Here is a 17,411-nt window from a genome sequence, read left to right as displayed (position 1 = left end):
GACTATCTTAAAAATTATATAGTAGGCCAGAAACCAAATCTTCAGGAATTTCAAAGAAAATGGCATTGTATATGTTCTCAATGAATATGGAAATCATTAACTCAATAGCCCAAAATGAGACATTTTCGACATTTATAAAAAATCAAATAATGCTTTGTTGAGGTTCCTCTTCCTGTAAACCCTAAAGACAACAAGCTTTTGAGGATTACAACTATTTGCAGTCCCTGCTTTGGATTATGGCCCTTGAGTCCCTAGTAGAATACCCTCCAACCCTCCTTTCTGAGCCCAACACTAGTTACCCTTCTTCTGCAGACTCCTATATGGGACTGCGGGTGGGAAGCCAGTGCTTAGGCCTGCCAGGGAAGGCCCAGCCCTGGGGCAGTCAGGATACTCTTCCCCTCACCCTGCAGGCACAGACCTGGGGGCCTGGCCCTGCTCTAGCCCCACCCCTCAGACTCACAGGCACTCAAGCCCCCCACCAATGCCGTGCCTTTCACTTGCCTTAAAATTGATTTTTGTCTTATCCAGTGAGACCATAAGCATTTTTGTATGTTTACTGGCCATGTACATTTCTATTTTATTATGGACAGTGGTTTTGGCCCCTACCTTTATTACTAATGCTATGGTGCTGATTCCCTTACTGGTTGCAAAATATGTTTTATATTTTTATAATATTTCTTAAGAAAATGTATACATGCCTCAAAAATACCTGCATGACTTTTAGCCATACAGGGGCAAATGAGTCCTTGCTGAGCCTCCTTCAGAGGCCTCAGTGTCTTGCTGTGCATCAACTCTGATGTGGAGAGGACAGCTTCCCCCAGGAGGCCCACCTGGTAAAGCCTTCGAAATCACCTGTGGTCTGGCCTGCAAGATCACAGGCAGGTTTCTGGTCAGAAGCTGAACTCCTTAGAATCTAACTCGTTTTCCCAAATAATTAACCCGATTATCTCTAAAACGTCTACTTAATAGTACAGCCTTTAATTGTTCCTTCAATGTCACGTCTACTTTTATGTTAAATATTTAGTTTTGGACCTGGTGATTGGTCCAATAACCTGTTTTATTTCCCAACAGTTGCCATGCTGCTTTAATCATGATAGACTGTGTCATTTGTATGGCTGAAGGGTGCAATTTACCTTTCAGTTTTTCTTTACAAAACTTTCCAGTGTTTTTCTCTGTTTATTCTTACGATTAAATTTCAGTTTCATAATGCTGGCTAAAAGTTATTTTTGGCATTGATATGAATCACATTAAAACACAATTAGTTTGGAAAGAATACTTGAAACAATTTAGTCTTTAGTTCCAGTAGTATGGTATCTATCTTCATTTATTCATGTGTTTTATTTCTATTGGTAAGTTTTTAAATCCCCATCACGTATGACCTCCATACTTATCATTGCTCCTTCCTAAGTATTGTTAAATGTGTTGAAATTGGAAAAGGCATCATTTTTTCTATTCTATCCCTTTGGATTTTTTTTTTCATTTAATTCTAAGTTTGCATATTACCATGTGAACTCTTCGAAGGTATCTCAACCTTTGTCTACTTTGTCTACCCCTTCCTTGCTCATACAAAAGCACAAAAGTCTCTCTCACTCTCTCTCCCTGTCTCTCTGTCTCTCAAAATAAATAAATAAACATTAAAAAGATCACATGAAGGAAACCTAAAGAACACACACAACACATTCAAGAATTTAAAAAGTAACACCAATACAAGGCAGCATTTGCCAAAGACCAAATGAAAGAGGCAAATAAATGTTCTTTGAGTCAAGGACAGAGACACATCAATCTGACTGAAAAAAAAAAGGGGCGGGGATAGGTTTTACAGAGTAAACCATGCTTAATTTGGAACGTTTATATGATTTAAGTAAGTGAGGAGAGGGGAAAGTACTTCTTAGAATGTCCATGGCATGTTTATTCACAATGAATGGTTTGTAGCTAAAGTAGATACACAAAAGAGCCTCCTTCTAGAAACTCCATCCAGCCTTATCGAATCACAGGCTTTAGTCTACCTGTGCGACTGTCCTTCCTGCTAAGTCCTCTGCCTCCCTAAGCCTATGAAGATCATAAAACGGTTACTCTACTTAAGGTATAACAGATAGTCTGCATCAAAAAATAGCTCATGCTTAATGTGAGCATTCCCAATGGGGCTATTTCAATCTCAGATTACATTTGCTCCAAGGAAAGCGCACAATGAATCACAATGAAGAGGGGGGAAAAAAATGCATCAATGGGTAAAAATAGCACTGACTGTCTTCCAAGTGTACACAATTAGGGAGAATTCGGGGTTATGGATGACTGTTTGATAGAACATATGGGGGCAATTTAGTCCATCTTTATTAGTTAGCTCTACATTGTAAATCAACATTTCCACAAAGAACTTTTAAATCATTTCCTATTGCTGCAATGTTAGGGTCACTGAGGCCAGGGTTTCCTCACTTCAATTACGGACAATGTTTTGTCTCTTGATTTTCAGTTTTGGGCACAGAAAACCGCTGAAGGCAGAAGGCAGGCTTTGTTGTTTCCTCTTGCCTCAAAGGCCAAGAATGGTAATTTAATTCAATTAAAGAGTGTACTCATCCATAAATACATGGTACAGATTTCTGATTTGAAACAAAAAGTTCAATCAAGTTAATTTAAAACTCTTCTGGTGTCTCAAATGCCCTCTGAGACTGTAAGCCTGCTTTCTCCAGTCTTCTCTACTGTCCAGCCAGTTGCCCAGGTAGAGCACTGAGAATTATGTCTTATTCCTCCTTCTGTTTCCCTCCTCAATCTCCCCAAATACAAACAGCCACCAAGTGCTGGCAATTCTACCTCTTCAGCATCTCTGGCCTCTGCTTCTTTCTGTCTGATCATGCTTAGATTATTGTAATAATACTTGTAATAAATGGATTCTAGTCAGTTTCCCTGCTTCGTTAGGTTTCCCAAAATGCTCACTCTATTCAATTGCTGGATGGAACTTCTAACATTCGCTTGTGCCTCCTTCTGCCCCATTGTACTACGTGGTCCTGATGAGCATCCTATGCATTATTTCCCAATGCCTCCGTAAGTGTATATTAATTATATGAACAAACAGAAAACATCTTCAAAACCACCATTGTTATGTCATTTTTATATGAAACTCCTCTTTTTGAATCCCATCCAAATTAAACTTCTAAACAAAAAGAAATTTAAAAAACCAATACTTAACAGTAGAGATAACTTACAAAAATGCATTTGATAAAAGAGTTCTGCGTACTTTTTAATGCCTACAACATGAAAGGCAAAGATCAAAATAATGAATCAAATTCTCTCTGAATGTATGAAAATTTCAAACTGTATACTATAACTCCAAATAAAAGGAGCCAGAAAAATCACAATTTTAAAAAACTTCTTGCAACCAGAGTGAAAGTTGATAAAAGAAGTAAAACACTTTTGAAATTCTTGGACTCAGTTAAGTGTTTCCGTAATTAAATAGGGGAAAATCAGGCATATTCCAATAATGTTAAATAAAGCTGTAGTTGGCGATGTGGGTAAATTGTGTGGATGACAAGGATCAAACCTGCTCTCAGACTGAAAATTGGCAAAGGCCACCACTTGCGGAGAATGAAGTAAGTTGTATGGCCAAGTAACACAATTTTTCTGGTGTACAAAGTAATGGCTGAGATTGAGAGGCAAGCGTATTTTGAAAGTACAGACCCTAGACAGCTGTGCAGGCCCAAATGTAAATTAAACACCAATCAACTAAAAACTATGGAGCCATTGGGAATCACCTTAACTCACCCTCTCACTAGAAGGTACAGAAAGAAAGCATTTCCCACAGAACAGGGTGAGCCCCAATCTGAAAGAACCTGTCCCAACAAGAGTTCATAAAAAATCCTCCGAGGAAAATCTTTCACCAAACAAGACAGTAGAGAGAAAATTTAACAGAAATTTGTGATTCATAGACCAAATAGACAAAAAAAAAAAAAAAAAAGACATATTGCAAATAATGCCATTAATAAAACTGACCTAATAGAGTAATTCTCAAAATCCATGTTGCATCTGAATTACCAAGGATTTCATTTAAATGGTAGAGGCCTATGTAATCAAAATTTATAAAAGTGTGACTTCGGTGCTATGATAGTGATCCCGAGATCCACTATCTATAAATATATATTCAAATAAATATCACATAGAAAGAATGCATCTTATAATCCAATATCCATGAAACAGAAATCAACCATGTGTGATGCCTAAATAAATAATCACAAAAAATCTCAATGAAGAGTGAAAGTAGTGAACATAGTATTGTTTGACTCGAAAACAATATAATCCTAGAAATAAATAATAAAATAATCACAATTTAAAAACTAAAACAAAAACAAAAAAACAACCAAACAACCAAACAACAACAACAACAACAACAACAACAACAAAAACTCTTTTGAATAATTCTTAGACCATTGATAAAATCAGTATCACAATCTAAATTTTTATGTTTCAGGGCTCCTGGGTGGCTCAGTCAGTTGAGCATCCAACTCTTGATTTCAGCTCAGGTCATGACCGCAGGGTTGTGGGATGGCTCCATGACCAACATGTTAATCTACTTAACAAGCTTCTCTCTCTCCCTCTGCCCCTTTCCCTGCTCATGCTCTCTGTCTCTCTCTAAAATAAAAGTTAATTAATTAGTTAATTAATTAATTACTTAAATTTTTAAGTTTCACTAAGATATAATTCTCATGCCATGTAATTCACTGATTTATGGGGTATAATTCATTATTCTCCAGTATATTTGCAGGGTTATATAACTGTTAGTACAATCTAATTGTACAGTATATTCATCTCTCTTAAGTGAAATATGTAATCACTAACTGTGACTTCCTTTTCCCACACCCCATCAAACCACTCCTTGTCCCTACCCATTAGCGCCAGCTAATATTTTTTCTGTCTCTACAGCTTTGATTATTCAGGGCATTTTATATAAAAAGGATTATGTAATATTCAATCCCTTGAAACTACTTCTTTACCTTAGAATGATATTTTTAAGGTTCATCCATGTTATAGGATTTATCATTACTAAATTCCTTTTTTATTGCTAAATAACATTTGGGTGGATATACCATATTTTATTTATCAGTTCATCAGTTAATAGACATTTGAGCTGTCCATTGGAGTCCACTTTGTTTATTATGAATAATACTGTTGTAAGCATTCATGTACAAGGTTTTGTGCAGACATATGCATTCAATTTTCTTGTGTATATACCTGAGACTGGAAGTGTATCGTATGATAACTCTATTTTTTATCTTTAACGCTGTTTTTCAAAATAGCTACAACATAATAAATTCCAACCAGCAATGTATAAAGGTTCCAATTTCTTAACATCCTTGCCAATTCAGTTTTTGCCTAACTTTTTTATTATATGTATTCTAGTAGGTATAAAGTTAGAGTTTATTGTTGTTCTGATTTACACTCCCCAAATGTTAATGTTATTGAGCATCTTTTCATGTGCTATTGTTCATTTGTATAGCTTCTTTGGAGAAATGTCTATATAAATCCTTTGCCCATTTTTAAATTGAGCTATTTTTTTTTTGTTTAATTGTCATTGTTCTAAGAATATATTATGGGTATAAGCCCATTACCAAATATATCATTTGCAAATATTTTTTTTACTAATTTGTTATTTATCTTTCACTTTTTTGATGGTATCGTTTATAGCACATAAGTTGTTACTTTTAATGATTTTCTATTTAACTATTTTTTTCTTTTGTCACCTGCCTTTTTTGTGTCACCTGTAAGAAAACAGTAACTAATTGTTTTTTTTCTTAAGACTTTATAGCTTTACCTCATACATTTAAGCTTCCAATCCATTTAGAGTTAATTTTTGCACATGATGTGAAATCCAGCTTCATGACTTTGTGTATGGATATCAGTTGTCCCAATGCCATTTGTTGAAAAGACTAATTCCTCTCCCATTGAATAGACTTGGCATCCTTGTTTAAAATTATTTGACCATGAACGCAAGGATTTACTTCTACGCTGTCAGTTTTCTTCCATTGTTCTACATGTCATAGCCTTATTGCAGTACCATACTGTTTTGTTTACTATAACTTTGTAGTAAGTTTATAATTATGAAGTATGTGTCTTTCAAATTTATTTTCCTTTATCAAGATTGTTTTGGCTTTCTGGCACCCTTTGTACTTTCATATGAGTTTCAAGATGGGTTTCAGGATTAGTTTCAGGATTTTGCAAAATTGTGTTAGCTACAGCTGCTTAAAATAGAATTTCTGCAATGTGAGGCTAGAGGAGGGTGGTGAGAAACACCAGAAACCTGCCTTTCCCAGTATGGAAGCCTAATCCCAGAATTGGAGCTCAGTGGAGAGTAAGCATTTGCCTTTTTGGCTACACATGCCTCACATACAGCTTCTATAGCATAGATCTGGGTGGTATTAATGAAGAGGAGACGGCTCCAAGGCCACAGAATTTTTCATTTCTAAGATTTAGCAAATTCTCTTGAATGAATGTTTCTCCATTTTCTGCATGCTTACAAAATAATTCCAGTGTGGCCTTAAGTAGGGTTTTGTTTTTTTTCATAAATTTCACCAATTAAAATGGGTTAAAGTTAAACTTCAAACAATTAAAGTTGTTTTGCTGGGAAGGTAGTTTACTAAGCTTTTTACTCCATTATTCGTGAAGTCCTGGCCCATGAAAATACTATTTAATAAAACCAATGCAATGAAGCCAAAGCTATATTCAAAGAAAACAATTTTGACAAATACAAACAATATATTTATTGATCCCTAACTAACCAACTTGTGGGATGAACCAACACTCTCCCTTTTTTCTTTAAAAACTACTGAATGATAACTACTACACCTTGAGTGTGCAAAACTAGTTGTCTACTTTGTTTTCCCTTCACTTCTCCCAATCTTGAGTTGTCTGTTTGTCAAGAGTCAGTGGTGTATACCACTTTTCCTGTTTAGAGGTACTTCTCATTTTAACAAAATTTGTAGGGGTGACTGGCTGGCTCAGTTACAGGGCAGGTGACTCTTGATCTTGGGATCCTTGAGTTCAAGTCCCATGTTGGGCTTAGAGATTACTTAAAAATATAAATTATAATGAAACAAAATGAGCTGCTTTAATATATATTATATATATGTAAATATGTATATCATATGTATATATACATATGATATATTTATAAAATTTGTAAAAAGTTGTTTTTCTTAAAAATCAGCTGAATTCTTTACAAAATCATAATATTAGACAAGTTATTTTTGAAAAATACACACCATCTTGGTGTCAGTAAGACAACTATACAAGAAAGCTAAACTTGGAGTGCCTGAGTGGCTCAGTTGGTTAAGCATCCAACTTCGGCTCAGGTCATAATCTCACAGCTCATGGATTCAAGCCCCATGTCAGGCTCTGTGCTGACAGCTCAGAGCCTGGATCCTGCTTCGGATTCTGTGTCTCTGTCTCTCTCTGCCTTCTGCTCGCTCTCTCTCTCTCTCTCTCAAAAATAAACAAACATTAAAAAATTAAAAAAAAAAATCTAAACTTGTGGGTGGAAACCTGATGAGGAAGGGTAGACCTACACAGTTTCAAAGAACCTCCCCCTACAGTGCACAGTTATTACAAAGGAAGGATAATAAATTTACGGAGAACAGGTGGCCACCACATAAGGAATGATGGGATAAAGCAACATCATAAGCAATCAGATGTCATGCACTAAGAGGAGGATAGAATAATCTATGAAATATTTCTCTCAAAAATATATAACCTGAATATAATCATGAAGAAACTGCAGACAAATCCAAACTGGAGAGTATCCTACAAAGTCACTGACCTATACTCATCAAAGGGAAACAAAGGAACTGGTCCAGGTAAAAGAAAACTAAAGAAAGACATACAGCAATCAAACACAACACATGGTTCTCCATTAGACCCTGGACCAAGAAAAATAAAAGCATTATAAAAGAAATTTTGGTCGATTGGCAAAATTGAAATATAGACTGTAGATAAGACAGTACTATTTTATCAATGTTAAATTTCCTGAATTTGATAGCTGCATCATCATTTTGTGAGAAACTGTACTTGTTCTTAGAAAATGAGCAAATATTTACAGTGAAAGGTGGTATTCCATAGGCAACTTTCTAAAAGTTCTGAAAAAAATAAATATATAGAGAGTAAGAGTGAAAGGAAAGAGAGAGAAAGAGAGAGAGAGAGAGAGAGAGAGAATTCTCTTATTCTTAAATTTGGATCATTTTCCAACATTTTATCTTTTGTTCTTTCAGTTTATGAAATATCTCTGAGAGTTCTCTTATTGCTAAGATTTTTGCTGGCATCCTTTTCATTACAACCTCATTTATGTTGATAAATTTCCTTGACTAAGTTCCTCTGGATAAATATGTAGAGTCTCTAGAATGCCAAAAGTATCAACATTCCCTTGGTTAGCTATTTCTTCCCTAACTCTCTCTCTCTGTCTCTCTCTCTCTCTGCCCCTCTCTCTCTATATATACATATATATGTATATATGTTATAATTATATGTAACTATTTCCTCTATAGCTATACATAACTTCTATAACTATACATAATTTGTTGTAATTGAATTCTACTTCCAGTGTCATCGCTTTTTTGTGGGTTTTTTTTTGCTGCATTTCACCTTGGTTGGTCAGTTACCTTTTTGGATTATCCATGTTTTAAAATATCACATGCATTTACCACTGGGCAATGAGAAGGCAACACAACTACACCTGTGCTGTCTGTGTGTGAACTGAATAACAGATGTGCAGTGACCGGTCGTGGACAGAATCTGACAGAAGTGATGTGATTGGTCACCAATCATGATGCACATTTGTTATTTTATTAGTAATTTGAGGATTTGATGATCTAGCAACAAAGTTTGAAACTCATGTGATTACTCTTAGCTAATGTCACATGGTAACTGAAATAGAAACCTTTTTATTGAGGAATGGGTGTTATTTAAATCACTTTTGGTCACTGCTATGTGTGCATAACAAGAACCCTGCAGAATAAGAACTCTACACAGTTCACCCCTCCTTCGGTTTGGCTGTCAGTTACATGCAGTCAACCACACTTCAGAAGGAGATGATCCTCCCTCTGACATATGGTCACAAGGTCAATAGTAGCCTAATGCTACATCACAATGCCCAAGTCAGTCCCCTCACCTCATCTCATCACATAAGCATTTACCATCTCACATCATCACATGAAATTAAAAGGTGAGTACAGCATAATAAGATATTTTGAGAAAAACCACATTCAAAACCACTTTTGTTACAATATGTTGTTATAATTGTCCTATTTTATTATTAGTTATTGTTTTTCATCTTTTACTGTGCCTAACTTATAAGTCAAATCTTATCACAGGTATGCATGTATAGGAAAAAACATAGTATATTGAGGATTTGGTACTATCCTTGGTTTCAGACATCCACAGGGGGTTTTGAAATGTATCCCCTGTGGATAAGCCAGCCTACCGCATGTGTATATTTGTAATTCCACATATAAACTAAATTTTTGGATTTAATAATCAGCCATTAATCACAATTGTTTTCACTAAGAGGATTTCTGCAATACTTTTATCATTTTTCAAGACAGAAATAGCTTGCCTCCCAGAAAAAAAAATACACACAAATGAAAGGAAGTCATTAAAGCTGAAATACACATAACACTTAGAACAAAGTTAATCTATGTCTGCCTATACTCTGGTTCAAGATTCCTTGAAAAAGGTTTTATCTAATTCAATCCAGAAAAATAAGAGTAAACTCTATTCTACCTTCCACCAGATAGCATTATTTTCCAATAAGACTGATTAAGCATTCCATAGAAACAAATAAGCTTCAAAACAAAATAAAAAAGAAATAAAATCAATTGGAGAGTGCCTGAAAACTGACAGCCAGATATCACTGAAACCACAGGATATGGGTGGCTAATTTTGTTAGCTTGTTTTTAGAGACCTTTGACTTATAAAATACAAAAACTTTGTGAAGTGCCTTCTGGCTTAAATTAGGTTCCTGAGCTGCTTAGGTTAACAATAATCACTTTAAGCAAGGCCATAAAGAGAGTTACTTTATAAAGACCAAAGATCAAGTGAAGAAAGTTTACTGCTTTTATTGCTTCACCTTCCTTTAGGTGGCGGTAATTGGCTTTTCGTTGTTTTTTGGCTATCCCAATCTGGTGCATCACCAAATACTTGATAATTGCATCTAAGAACAAATATACTGATCTCTCTAAACCCTGGAGAATCTCTACATTATTTTATTTGTCGGAATTGTAATTTTAGGTTCTTTCCAGATCTTAGCTTGTTGCCTTTTTAAGGTCAAATCTCCTGCGACCTACCCAAAGTTCCTGTGATAGGCAAACTATTCATCCTCATTCAACAGAGATAAAATGTCTTTGGAAACAATTTCATCAGCCTAATGGAAACCACCCACATGGCACCGGCAATCTATCTTCCTGAGAAACCTCTGAGGGAGGCTACTGTACTTATAAATCCCAATTGTGGAAAAGGTGACACGAGATTTGCTTTTCAGCCTGCTCCACTATCTTACAGTCACAAAATAAGCTTTATTCCTAAACTGTCTTCTAAAATTAAACTAAGCTAAATAAAACTCTTGCCCTTTAACTGGGTTTGGATACGTTGTCACCTGGAAAGAAAAGCACATTAGCCAGTTTGCACATTAACAGAAAACATCTTATACAATAAAGGCTTTACCACCCATCGTGAAGAAAGGTATGGGGCCATTAATTCATTCAACAAATCTTTTAAATGCCTATTACGCGAATCCCTGAGAGGATAATATAAGAGCAGGAAATGAAAATGGGAAACCGAAGCAATTACCCCTGAAAAAGGTGTAGGCTTTGGTTCTTAATCATTTTGATCAATAGTTGGGTCAATTACCACAAAGGTTCTACAAATGAAAGTACAGAGCAGGCGTTGTTCGCAGATTGGGTCAGTGTGTTACATTCCAATGCACTGTCATTTCATACATGCGTCTCACGCAGTGTAACTAAATACAAACTGCTTCAAAAGTCATGTGCATGCATATTTAGTTAGCTCGTCACCATACTAATTTCTGACTCATCGGACATCAAGGTAACAATTGCTGCTAAGAGAGGAGTTTGTAATATTCATTTGGTTACAAAAAGAAAACTTCATATTCAACAATGGTAAAGAACAGTGACCCAAGACATGTAGGAATGAAAGTTTTGATGGGGAAACAGTATCATGATTGAGGATGACCCATGTCTGGGGAAGATACAGTTAATATCAAAACATGTCTTCAGAAATATAGGCATGTATGAAAGAAAGTCCACAAAGGGGGATGGGACAAGAAAAATGCAATGCTTCAAATAAAATCTTCTATTGTTTCACAGTTACCTGCGAGATTAATGCTGACAAAAAGTATACACTAAGTGGAAGGACTTCCAATTGAGCCTAGTAAAAGAATAAGATATTCTCTACTTAAATTTAATAACGTATGTCACCTGATCAGAGATGGAGAAAATGGAGCAATGGAAATTTCCAGTACCTTTCAACATAAAATACAAACCAAAATCACATTTTAACATAAATAAACATCTCATAGGAGAAGCACAAGCTTCTCCTTGTGCAATCCTTTATAACAACATATACTTGTTAATTTGTGTGGCTGCCTGAAGAAAATAATAGCATATCGCATACACAATGATTAAATACATGTATTTGACCATGTAGCTTTTGCTTTACATCAAATTCAAGGATGTCTGCTGTAAGCCAGTCTGAAATCCTACTGACTTATTTCTTCTTGATATATGAATTATGCTTGTACAGTGTGTGTAAGAGAAAACCATCCAGCTTTGAATGATGCGGATCCGATTCGTAAGAGATGTCATTGAATCTTCACAAACATGAAAATTGTTTTGTTTTGTTTTGTTTTGTTTTTCTGGCACACAGGAGAGTTCAGATAAACTGAGAACTAAAATTATAAATCATAAAAAATAAGATGCCCAAAACCTAAAGACACATTAAGCTTTCAATTTAATCCATCTCATGGGTCATTAAACACCATTTGAAATGTAAAAGCTTCAGGTAGGAGACAACACAAGTGTTTCTTCTCAGTTGTGATTCTTCTCACCTAAAGCTTTAAAAGTGAAACTTTCTTTTTTTTGACTTTTTCAATAAGGATTGTTATGATGACAATTTAGAGACAAATATAGAGCTTTGCCTACAATTACCTTCATTAATTCACAGCCTGTCTTTTTGTGACATTAGGTGCCTTTTGGAAAAGTACAGTCCCAGGCACGTACCACCTGGGTGGAAGAACTTTGTAACAAGGAACATGAATGATGTTCCTAATTCCTCATATGATATATTTTCTTTCGTAACATCCTCTTCATTTGTCATGGTTTCTCTTCCTTTTTGACCTCTTTCGTCATTACAAATATAGTAATTTTATAATCTCTTTTAGATTGTTCTATTTTACTTCATTTGGGGATGTCAGTTTTAATCTTTATAGCAGCCACTGGCACTTTTTTATGGTCATTCCATTTGCGTTTTGATTTATGACTCTAACTTTCAGCCTTTTCTTCTATCAGAGATAAGAGAGACCCGATCTAGGAATATGTTGAAGAAGCATCCTTGAATGACTCTCTTAAGGGATCAGGGATTTTACAAGAGCTAGATCTGTTTGTGGAATTTATTCTGAGCCTGAAATTCACCCTTCACTTAAGTAATGTAAATTTAGACCCAATGTGCATGTGTGGTGCTAGATTTTTTCAAAAATGTTTTTCTGCCCAATGCCTGGAGGAAACTCACCTAAGTCTTTAATAGCGGGTAGAATTCTCGGAGACTAGGAGCAGAGTTTCTCAATTATGTTTTCACAGACTGAATGGTTCTTTGCAGTCCCAACTTTAAGGAGTTATCTCAAATCGAGATATGTGCTTTTTCTAGATCCAAGTTCCTATACTGAAGATCAAAACTCAAGCCTCAACATCTGAAGAGCGCTGGGGGAAAATCACAATAACAAGCACCTGGTTTGGGAAACCTCCTCATCCTCACTAAAATACAACAAGCTGCCTCATCTGGTAAAACCTCTTTCTGCCTCTGTAGGGAGCCCCAGCAGGAAACAGTAAGAAAACAGCAGGACCAGGTAAACCAAGCAGACCAAAATAATACCTCAAAGACTCTGAAAATTTAACTCACAGCACATAAAATCAGGCCAGTCACTTCGTGATAAACCTCTAAACAGGGTATTTTTCTGCTAATAAATAAATAAAATTCAAATTGGACCCAGAGTTTCCTATCCTAACAGTAAAAATGTCTAGGATACAATAAAAAACCACCCATCATAACAAGAAACAGGAAAATCACTTAACAATTATCGAAATACAATCACGGAGGCCAACACCAAGCTGAATCAAATGTTGAAATTATCTGATGGAGATTTTAAAAGTAGTCATCATAAATATGTTTCATTGGCAACTATATGTCTTCTTGAAACAAACAAAAAAATAGAAAATCTCAGCAAAGAAACAGAACTTATTATGGCTGAAGATATAATCAGTAGAACAGATCAATAGAATTTATCCAATATAAAAACAACAGCAACAAAACAAACAAAAAACAGAGAAAATAGTCTGAAAAAACTTACCAAAGTCTGTTTGCTTTGGCATATTAACAAAGATCCAATATTCACATAATCAAAGTCTCAAAAGGAGAGAAAAAGGGTTTGCAAACTGGCTCCCATGCAAAGACAGAAGAAAGGCAAACAGACCACTGCAGACCAGTAGGTGACAGATTGGTAGGCTCAACGAGCAAGGACACTTACATAGGAGGCTTGTCGTGAGCAGCTACAAAGCAAATAGACCTCCACACCTGCCCACCAGAATCATAAAAGTTTATCTAGAGTCCTTAACTGGGTTCACTCACTTACACCGTGCAGGTGGCCTCAGACCGCATTTCTCTCCCAAGGCTGCGTCCTTTAAAAGGGTTCTGATGGGGGCCCTGGGTGGTTCAGTTGGTTGAGCGGCCAACTTTAGCTCAGGGCATGATCTTGTGGTTTGTGAGTTCGTGCCCCGTGTCAGGCTCTGTGCTGACAGCTGGGAGCCTGGAGCCTGCTTCGGATTCTGTGTCTCCTCCTCTCTCTGCCCCTCCCCTGCTCATGCTCTGTCTCTCAATAATAAATAAACGTTAAAAAAATTAAAATAAAATAAAAGGGCTCTGATTGTGGGAATGGTGGGCAGAACATACATTCCAAGGATGGGGTAGGAGAGAGGAGCCTCCAATTGCCCTGGTACAGGTGTTGGGTCGGCTGGAGGTCAAGTCCTCTGGATGACCTCCGCCCAACCTTCACCCCTCAAGACTGGTTATTATAACCTCACCCGCCCTCTTCTCCCACATTGTGTGCTACGCCATCAGCAAGGATTCCATTAGCATAGCGGTGGCTCATTTGGCAGCTATCGGGCTGTATTGAAAGCACACACTATAGCAACAACCCAGGCACATGCAAGAGAAAACATAGATTAAGATAATGATTCTCAAAATAAGTAATGATCTTTTCCACCAAGAGCCTCAAGATCCAAAGCATTGATTTACTAAGTCCCCTAGAAATGAGGGTTGGATCACTCAGAGCATTCACTTGTGTCCTCATGTGATTTAATAAAAGTGATACATTAGCAGACTCTTCAGGTATGAACAGATACCATTCTTTTTGGATAACGGCACAGGTGATAATAATATCCAAGGCCATGCTGTTTGGCAGGATAGCTTTTCTCATTAGAAACATTAACAGTGTTAAGTAAAGACAGACTTTGAGAGCTATCATTTAAGGCTTGTTGGGTGAATTTAGTAAGGGCTTCTATGTGTGCTATGATGTCCTCTAGGGCAATGCAGAGGCAAAAGTGGCCACCAAATGATTGTACTAGTGGGAAAAAAAAATGTGCCCCTTAGCCTTGAGGAGAGGGTGGTTGGAAGCTTTAGGAACTTGACTTGGTTATACATAACATACATTTTAGATGAGGGAGGCAGCCTTGTCAGGTGCGAGGAGATGAACTGGGACCAGGATATGCCAGACCAGGATCTCCACTTTCTCCCCTCTTTCAATGGTTTGTGTTTCATTCCAAGTATGGTGTGTTTCAACAGCTTCAGCTTATTATCAGGGCAGTGGGATCCCAGTGGAGATTGAGTAGTTCCCACTCAACCAGGGGTATGAAGTAACTCACCCATCCTGGTGGGAAGCTCATTGCAAATTCTAGTTGATAATGCTTTTCCAGGCATGATGGGGCCCCGTATTCTCAGCAGCATAGCACATTGATTCACAGTGAGAGTTGGTACAATGACTGTCTCCTGTGACTTCCATATCTTTACAGTATTGGGTGTCTTGGCGGGAATCCCAATCTAGCATGTGGGGCAACAGGCCCTTCTGGTTGATTATTCAGATGTATTGAAGCCTGAGATAGTACTTTAATCCACCTGGCCAAGATAGTTTTACTTGTTAATAATTTAATCTGCTGCTTTAATTTTTCATGTTTTTCCTTTCTATCAGTCTTACTGCTTGCATGTTATGAGGAAAATGGAATCTCCTTTCAATGTCATGTTCTGTTACCCAGTCTTGTACATCAGGACATCATGACCTTGGAAATGTGACCCGTGATTACTGACTATTCAACAAAGTTATCAGAACATGGTACTTTTTTAATCCCCTAATGGTGGCATCCTGGTTTGCATGATGACGGGGTAAATTTTGGTTAGGCCAAACACTCCACAAGAACCAAGGCATATTTATAACCCTCAGTTGGAGGAAGGGGGACAATACAATTAACTTGCCAATCCCTCACCAGTTTAGAACTCCAGTGGATGGCCCCAGACTCCTTTGGCAGTTGTCTTGAGTGTTGTTTAGAACACACAACATGCTATTACTGAATTAACCAAGTCACTGTATTTCAAAGGAAATTGGCATCTTTGGCAATGTGCCATCCCACCTGGGCACCACTGTGGGGACTCTTCCTATGCACCAAGTCTGCTGTATCTACTGTTGGGTCTGGTGCTAGGACTCATACCCAGGCTGGGGCAGCTTCCTGACTGCCAGGAGCTGTTAGCACCTTGGAAGCCAGGATATGGAAGACAGTGAGGACTGCCTCAGGCTCTTGCAAGTGAACCAAAACTTTTTTTCCCCACAAATCCTGATCCCTCAAGCATTTATTCATGATCACCCACCCTTTGGCTTCCTATTGTCCAATCATAGAGTCAATCCCTTTCGAATGGCCCAACTACAACTACAAAGGCTTCATGGCCACGGACTCATGAGTGATCACCAGCCAAACTGCTCTGAATGTAGTCCACTGGCTGCTGTGATTTGTTACAGGTTCTAGGCCCCTGTGTCATTGGAATCGCTCCCATTCCTTCTCCATAGGCTGTACGGGCCACCACAGAAATAGGGGCAAGGGCATTTGGAAGATTTACATACTCTATAGAACCTAGTAGGACTTGCATTTCTAGGCTATTAGAAATGATGCTCCTCTGCTGCAAATAGGCACGCTGGGATTTTAAGTCATGGTAGAGATGGATTAATGGAACATATCCCCAGGCCATCCCTCGATAGGAAGGGGATTCTTACCAAGATATAACATTTGTTCCTTCATGACTGGCTCTACCTGTAGGAGTTCTGGGTACACTGGTAGGAGCTGTTACTCTATGGGGATATATTTGGTTTCTGCCCCCTTCCAGAACTGGGACCCAAATCCTAGAGGTACTCTCCCCTTCTGTTGTCTTTGCCACAATGCCCAACTTATGCCTTCCAGAGCCACAGACACATCTAACTCAAATGGTAGCCCTGCTTGGGAGATGCCCAAGCATCTGCTTCACTAATATTTTTGCCCTCTGAAAAGTGACTTGTTGCTCTGATACCCAGTCACATGTGCCCTTCCTTTGGCAGGCAGTATGAAATACAGAGGCACCGTGGCAGGGGGAAATAAAACTCCTCCAAATTTCAAAATCACTACAAAAGCTTGTCTCTTTCATGTTCTTAGGGATTACATAGGCTGACATCTTTTCAATCACAGCTTCTGGGACAACACACAACTTACCCAACCATATGGTGCCCCAAAACTTTACAGTGGTGCCTAAACTTTGAATTTTTGCAGGTTCACTACTCACCCTCTTCCTTGCAGATAGATGTTCCAGCAAAGTGTCCTGCAGACAAGGCAAGTCTTTCACATATTAACATTATATTATTGATGTAATGTGTCCATTTTACTGATGTGGAAAAGGAGAACAGGGACAGATCTTGGGTTACCATCCCATGACTTATTGTGGGGCTATGCAGGTAGCTTGGGGAAGCACTTTTGCAAGGATACTTACATTAATAACATACTTTTATATAAATATAACCTAAAGAAAACTTTGCATCATTTCTTACTTGACAATGCTTACCACATGGTTTAACATATCAA

At 37.4% G+C, this 17,411-nt stretch overlaps 1 long non-coding RNA gene across 1 annotated transcript; it reads left to right on the top strand.

The window, feature by feature from the left end:
• Window positions 1–9,131: 9,131 nt before the first annotated feature.
• Window positions 9,132–17,164, top strand: LOC131514320 (uncharacterized). Its single transcript, XR_009263024.1, has 4 exons — window positions 9,132–9,199; window positions 12,913–13,111; window positions 15,506–15,646; window positions 17,103–17,164. It is a non-coding gene; the product is annotated as an uncharacterized LOC131514320 (long non-coding RNA).
• The last annotated feature ends 247 nt before the right edge of the window (window positions 17,165–17,411 follow it).

This window comes from Neofelis nebulosa, chromosome 6 (genome assembly GCF_028018385.1).
Source record: "Neofelis nebulosa isolate mNeoNeb1 chromosome 6, mNeoNeb1.pri, whole genome shotgun sequence".
Taxonomy (NCBI): Eukaryota; Metazoa; Chordata; class Mammalia; order Carnivora; family Felidae; genus Neofelis; species Neofelis nebulosa.
This window is presented reverse-complemented; position numbering and strand designations above follow the sequence as displayed.